Source organism: Myotis lucifugus, unplaced genomic scaffold (assembly GCF_000147115.1).
Source record: "Myotis lucifugus unplaced genomic scaffold, Myoluc2.0 scaffold_30, whole genome shotgun sequence".
Lineage (NCBI taxonomy): Eukaryota > Metazoa > Chordata > Mammalia > Chiroptera > Vespertilionidae > Myotis > Myotis lucifugus.
The window spans coordinates 3,172,892-3,180,438 of record NW_005871078.1 but is presented as its reverse complement, the minus strand read 5'-3'; the positions used below and the strand labels follow the sequence as shown (position 1 = coordinate 3,180,438).

The 7,547-nt window shown below is 38.2% G+C and overlaps 1 long non-coding RNA gene across 1 annotated transcript; it reads left to right on the top strand.

Moving 5' to 3' along the window:
* Nucleotides 1-448: 448 nt before the first annotated feature.
* LOC111825528 lies at nt 449-5,168 on the top strand. Its single transcript, XR_002828718.1, has 3 exons — nt 449-505; nt 2,951-3,037; nt 5,137-5,168. It is a non-coding gene; the product is annotated as an uncharacterized LOC111825528 (long non-coding RNA).
* The last annotated feature ends 2,379 nt before the right edge of the window (nt 5,169-7,547 follow it).

Below are 7,547 nucleotides of genomic sequence, written 5' to 3'. Positions count from 1 at the left end.
GGGTGGCGGGGTCGGGATAGTATTTATTTTTTGATTATGATGGTCAGTCATAGTCAGATTGACTCCACGATAAGATGAAAAATACACCTTAATCATCTCTTATTGCGCATATATAATGAGGATGACTGAAATGATTATGATGTAGCCTTTTCGGTGAATCACAAGTTCTCTTAACCTCGCTGATACAATATACAGGATGCTCGCTGTGGCTGGTGAGAGGGGTTAATGGTAGGAGTCTATAAGGCGCGAGGAAGAGATAGAGGGAGTGAGGCGTGTATGGACAGGGTTGGTTTTCTTATCGTCTGACCTAGCGAACTATCACGGGCCCATCAGTGTTCCGGACACGATTGCTCGCATGAGACGTCGCAACAGGCCCTGCTGGCGCAGCTCGGCGCGCTGCAGGGCGAGGTGCAGCTGGCGGCCCGCAGGTACCGGGACAAGTTCGCCCAGTACATGGCTCACGTCCGCAACTTCGCCCAGGGACCTGGGCGGCGGCCACGGCCCGGTAAGCTCGGAGGGCTGGGCCCCCGGGGAAGGATCGGTTGGGGTGGAAAGAGGAAGGTTCGTTCTGTAGTTCAGGACTCCCTGGAAGGTGATGGATGCCCTTCCTTACCACGCAGGGGGACCCATCCACCCGCCCCGATGGTGTTACTATACGATTCTTCATCTTCCCAGTGTCTCAGTGGTGCAGTCAGCAAGGATTGCTCCCTTTCTATTTATATGAGGATTGGGAAGAGTTAAACAGCTTCAATTCCAACTTTTCCACGAAGAAGGAGGTTATTAGGAAAACTCATTTGCTCTCCCGGAAACCTTGTTCCCCTCCTTCTGACTCCTGCCCTTACCCTCTCTGCCTATATTTGGTACCGTTGGCCCTTACCTGAGACCAGGAAGCAGGGACCTCTCCACCCCTGCCTCCCTCTCCCACTGCACCAGCACCCTGCGGCCTGCTTAAGTAACCCCCTCCATTGGGTCCGAATGACTTGGTTTCCCTGTCACACTGCCCATATCAGCCACCTTCTTTCTACTCAGTGCAGGGAACGTCAGGGATGTGGGGAACTAGAGTTAAGAGATTAAGAGATGATATTTGTTTTAGACCTGAAGAGTTCTTTGCATCACTCCCACCTTCCCTTAATAACCCTTACCTGCCTTCTTGTTTCAGTATTGGTGGTGGTGGTGGTGATGGTGTGTGTGTGTGTGTGTGTGTGTGTGTGTGAGAGAGAGAGAGAGAGAGAGAGAGAGAGTGAGTGAGAGAGAGAGAGAGAGAGAGAGAGAAAGAGAGAGAGAGAGAGACTTGGGGAACCAAGTCTGAGAGCAGCTACATCCATCTGGGGTCAAAGAACCCCCCCCCCCGCCCCCCCCTCGGCGCTCCCCCCCTCTCTGCAGCGGCTGTTTCCCTTCTTTGTGGAAGCTGCTGGCCCCAACTGTGCTCTGTGCTCTGTGCTCTGTGCTCGTGGGCTGCCTGCTTTTAGACCGAATAAACAAGCCTCTTTGCAGCACCCCTTGTTTATAAAGCTGTTACTTCTCTTCTGGAGGACTTCTGCACAGTGTTTGACATTGTTGGTCGCTGCCATGGTGAGCAGGGGTTTAGCAGGACTTGCACTCCATTCAAGGAGCTGTTTCCATTCTTCAGCGTCCTGGTTCTGGGGAGGGGCAACCCGGGGTGCTTCCCATTTGGGACTCCCTCCAACTCAGGCCTGGACTTAAGAGGCTTCTGCCCTTGCACCTAAAAAAAAAAAAAGAAAGAAAGAAATGTGAAGGGCTAAAATGTTTCTATTCTGATAAACGGAAGCACACTGCTTAATCACTGCTTAATCTGGATACTACCTATTATTCTTTCTCTATCCTATTTCTATCCAGATAAATTTACAAAGTGAGAAGAGCTAGAGAGAAGCCAGAAATATGCTTTGTAGTGCCAGCTCGGGTTTCAAGGTCTTAGGGAAGCAATAGCTGATGGAAAGGAGTAACAGCTAGAATTATATGAGGGAGAAGTCCATTCAAAAAGTCAAGCTATGGCCTCAGAAGTGAGGAAAAACTGCCCATGATTTGCAGACTTAATTATCAGGCTTCTCTGTGCTCCTCAGAAATGTTTTCCCACCACCAGTAGGGGCTGCTGTGCACGCTGCCTGGGAAAAGCTCCTGGGGAAAGGGGGTTATGAGGGTAGCAGCGGTAAAGATGCTTATGCGATTTTATCATTCTGAAGTAATTGCCCATTGCCAAACATATGATATCTTAGGATAGTTAGCATCCATAGCCATAAACGAAACACACTCCTCTAGTCTGGCACTAATTCATCTTATTTTTAAAATAGTCTTTACTAATAAACAGGTTGTAGATATAATTCCTATGTGTTTAACTCTTCTCTGTTTTTGTTTTTTATCTTCAGGAGTTATGCAAAACCCAATAAGAATACTATTTAAAATTAGGATTACTGTAACCTGTCATATCTTGCATGACAATAATAATCCAAATAGTACAATGGAAAGAAATGTATAAATAGTTCACTATTCATTCAGACTTTCCGAGGTGAAATTTTTACATAGAATAATTCTCAGATCCTTTAACAATGTATGTCACTCCTTTGTAATAGAGGGAAAGAATAAGAACACTTGCAAGGCTAAATCAGAATTCTGTTTTAAATTACAGTGAAGTCAGAATTAAACAATGAATGCATTAGAATAAAAGCTGCTTAATGTGTAAAAATGCAATGCCATTTAGTTGAAAATAGTTATTTTTCTCACATGCATGGTTGTTCCCTTCAAATACACACTTTCAAAGTGAATTTAGGAATAAATTAACCTTCCCTCAAATTCAGCCATCCTTAATTGTAAGTCCCCCCTCCCCCTTTCAACTATTAATTTATTTACAGTGGGGGAAAAAGCTTTACTCTAGAATTTATTTATTTTTATGTATATTTTTACGGAGTTTGCTATTTTATCCCCTTTCTTCCAGGGTGGAGAACATAAGCCATTCACCATTCTATTAGAACGAGAAAATGACACTTTGGGATTCAATATTATAGGAGGTCGACCAAATCAGGTAACCCACCTTGTTAATGCATAGCTCACTCTTTGCTTATAAAATAATAACTTAGTTTTCATTTGTGGATTTTTAGTACAAAAAGCATCTGGGTTTGATCTTTAAAATTATGCTTGTGATTAATAGTTTACTTATTGCAAATATTCCTGTACATACCTATATATTTTTTTAGAAAAGCAAAGCAAAACAGCTAAAAACTTCCTTCTCTTTACTACTTAAAAAGAAAAGAGTACATTTCACATTTTATCTACCTTGTATGGTTCCACTGGCAAATTTCTTAAATAAACCTATTTCATAGTAATGTGTATAGGCAATTTCTATAAGATATTAGGCAATTGTATTGCCTGCTTGCACCTCCTATTGATTATGTTAAGTTGGTCAGTTTTCAGATGCTTACACAGACCAGGCAGTATATGCTGAATGAATGAATGAACCATTAAAATCAGTTTTGAAATAAGGGATATTGTTTTCACAGTTACATAGGAAATGCCATGTTAAAGGACAAGAGCAGGTTTGAAATATTTTTGACTCTGCAAATCAATTCTTTTATTTAATTGAATGAATAATACTTTCTACATGGATGTCAACTGTTTTCAAAACGCATGGGTTATAATCTTTACCTTATTCTGTGCTGTAGTTGCAAAGTTCTATCATATCCTTTAAATACTACATCAACTTAATTTTCACTCTAACTAGAAAAAGGTGGTGAAGCTTTTAAAAAAATCATGTTCTTTAATTTTCTCAATAAACTGCCGTGAAATTTTTGCATCCTGCAATGCAGATGTTGTCCAGGGGAACTGTCTCAGAGTTGTAGGCCATATGCTCTATTTAGGTCAGGATGGCAATGGCATATTTCCTCTTTGTGTTTAGCATCTGAAAAACCTAGCAACTAATGACTGCTTTGCTTCTGTCTCTAGGACAGTCCCCATTTATTATGGAAAAAATAGACGTCTTTTCATCATATAATTTTTGTTTCATTTTCCCCTAAGGAATATTGTTATGAATGATAGTTAGGTGTTTGACATTTGGGTGACATTGGCCATTTTTTAGAGCCTCTTAAAATTCATGCTGAGGAAGACTAATTAAGGAGAAAAATGTTATTTAACCTGCCATGAAGTGAAATGGCATTTAAAATTATATGATGTATTATTATAAGACTAGAGGCCTGATGCACAAAATTTGTGCATGGGTAGGGTCCCTAGGCCTGGCTGGCCATCAGGGCCAATCTGTGGGGTGATCAAGGGGCCCCCTGCTGGCACCCGCCTTGGCTGGCCTGGGGTCTCCGGGCTGAGGGCAGCTCCTGCGTTGAGCATCTGCCCCCTGGTGGTCAGTTCACGTCATAGTGACCGGTCATTCCGTCATTGGGTCGATTTACATATTAGGCTTTTATTATATAGGATATTGGGCATTTTCCCTAAATAAGTTTTGTACTGTAGTTGGTTTCCTGGGACTGGCTAACATGTACTGCTTGTACCATATTGGCTATATGTTTGAGGTTTACTCGATCATTAGGCTCATTACACCTGGAAATGTGTAACAGTTAGCTTTGAATGGGTTCTCTTGCGGCTTAGAGTTGATCCTTTGGGATTTCACACTTTAGCAAGCTCCCAGTCTTCCCTGTGACTAGAAACAGCCAGAGCTATATTCCCAAATCTGTCACATTATGAGGCTAAATTATATTTTGAAGACTATGACCACATCTCAAACCAATTATATAGTGAGGCTGGATATGCTTTTTGTTTTCTTTAACTTACAACCTTTTTAAATTACACCCTCTCTTTCAAAATGAGATGCTCTATAAATCATACTGAGGAGCCTGTTGATATCGCCTTGTACATGCCCTTTCCCCATAGTTTCTTATGTACACTTGAAAACATGAGGTAAATAGATAATCTGGCCAGAGATGCTGGACTCATTCATTAAAGCTGACATCTTGATGAATGACTGGTGTTAAGTTAAAATTCAGTGTCAAATCCCAGTTAAGAAATAGAGTTGCATGTTAAGAAGGGTTGGCAGTGAGACATTTACTAAATTGTCCTTGATCCAACTAAAAACTTTGTTTACATCTTTCTTACTGCTAATGGTTATATTTTTAATAGAATGATCAAGAAGAAATATCAAGAGAAGGAATTTATGTTTCAAAAATTTTGAAAAATGGACCTGCTGACAGAGCAGAAGGCTTGGAGATTCATGACAAAATCATTGAGGTAAGACAATAATAAAACACAAATATGATTCGTGGCAGAAATATTTGACATTTTAAATTTCCAAACTTATTGCTTTACCTTGGCATGGTACTTATTAGAATGTATATTGAACTAGAGTATATAGTGCATATCTCACCTATATTAATTATTAGATATTGGGATAAAATAATAAATCTAAATGTGTTAATGAAGTTTCTAAAAGTGTTAATTAATATCTCTATTTTAATAATTGTCTATCCCCATTAACTGTGAAGGTAGTTATGTGATAATTAAGGGATTCATTTTTATAACATTTCAAAAAGGGATGATAGATATCTGCTGAGGGACATTTTAGTGAGGAAATTTACTATTTTTAAACTTGAGATTAGTATATTATGCAGGGTGTGATTTATTTATAAATGTCTTTTAGTACTTTTTAGTTAATATGGTTATCTTCTTCCTGTCTTTTTTATATAAAAAAGAAAGGAAGCACTTTTTTTTTCCTATTGCAAAAACCTGATAGGAACTCTTCATTTTCTGTAGTGTATGTTGTAGCTGTATTGTGTTATTTGGGGTTGGCAAAGTAAATGCTTTGAAGTTATTGAAATCTGGGCTATGAGGGACATTTTAGTGAGGAAATTTACTATTTTTAAACTTGAGATTAGTATATTATGCAGGGTGTGATTTATTTATAAATGTCTTTTAGTACTTTTTAGTTAATATGGTTATCTTCAAAACCTGATGGGAACTCTTCATTTTCTGTAATGTATGTTGTAGCTGTATTGTGGTATTTGGGGTTGGCAAAGTAAATGCTTTGAAGTTATTGAAATTTGGGCTATGACAATGGCGGGCACATCCCCAGTGGGAGATGTGCAGGAGGCAGCTGATCGATGTTTCTCTCTCATCGATGTTTCTAACTCTCTAAATGTTTAAGGTACTGTTGTCAATGGGATTATTCCCAATGTATTAGTAAAGGCTGAATAGAAATTTGGAAGGTGTATTTGACTCTGCCATTCTTTTGGGGAAATTCTACTTATAGGTTATATACTCACTAATGTTATCTTTATGAATGCTTCTATAAACTATCTTGATGGAGACTGTTTTCCTTTATTATACTTTGAATAGAGTTTTAGATCTTCATTTCTTTTCATTAAAATTTTGAATTTTGAATAATTTTACCTAGGATAGGGGTAAACAGTATAGAAGAGCCAATAGTTCTCTCTTTTGGAAAAAAAAATCTCATGACATTTAGAAATTAACTGACGAGGCACTTTGAGGAAGAGAGAAGAGATGCTTTGGCTTCAAAACCGATTTTTATCTGAAGAGGCCGCTGGTAATAAGATTTTCTCCTTCCAGTTTTATAGCCAAGAAAGGACAGACCTACTTTCACTGACGCTATCCAGGTTGTCTTGACAGTTTGCCTAGTGGAGACATTTATATGCTACAGTTTCTAAAGTTAGAATTGTTCTATTTCTACTTGTACTTGTGCGGTATAATTTAAAGGGCAACATAATTCAAACAAAAGCATTTGTCCTTTTTGCTTTCTGCCTTATGTCTAAAGCCTTTTGGTTTTTCCAGTTAAATGGAAAAGGAAGGCATACATTTGATACTATTGGAAGGGCTGGTGGAATTGAATACATATATTGAATTAACACACAAACTTACAGATACACACAATAGAAACATGTACTAGGGATTTAGAAAATAATTTATTCTAACTATGTAACAATGTTATGCATGCTTCATTAATGTTGCCTTCAAAAAGAGGAAGAAGAATTTGTCTTATGTTTTGGTATAGTATCAAAAATTTATTGGTTTTGTTAATGGAAAGAAGTAATTCTACAAAAACTATGGCTGATAAATGAAGTTCATCTAGACATCTATCTTAGACAATTACTAATATATATCAAAATAACCTTATTTAAATCATATAAGATAAAGATCAAAGACATCAACCTGGAAATCTAAACTATGACTTATAACCTGCTGTAGTTGTAATATCACCTCAACATGCATATATTAACAGTAAATGACAAGAGGTTGAAATTTGCCTCATTGATAGGATTTATCAACATGTCTTTTATGCCAAGATATACTAATAATATGCATATTTTTGTTATAGTTCTAGCATAGATTCATGTGACCACATTTGCAGTTAAGAAATAAGTTAGACGATATGTATATTTCTGGAATGTTGTCTGTTAAATAGCATGAAATAGTCTGGAAGGGAGATTATTATAAATAGATCTCTCATATTTAGTTGTCCAGTGATGCCATCATCTTTTCAAAGTAAATAGATATTTGTCTGACTTTATTTTTTATAT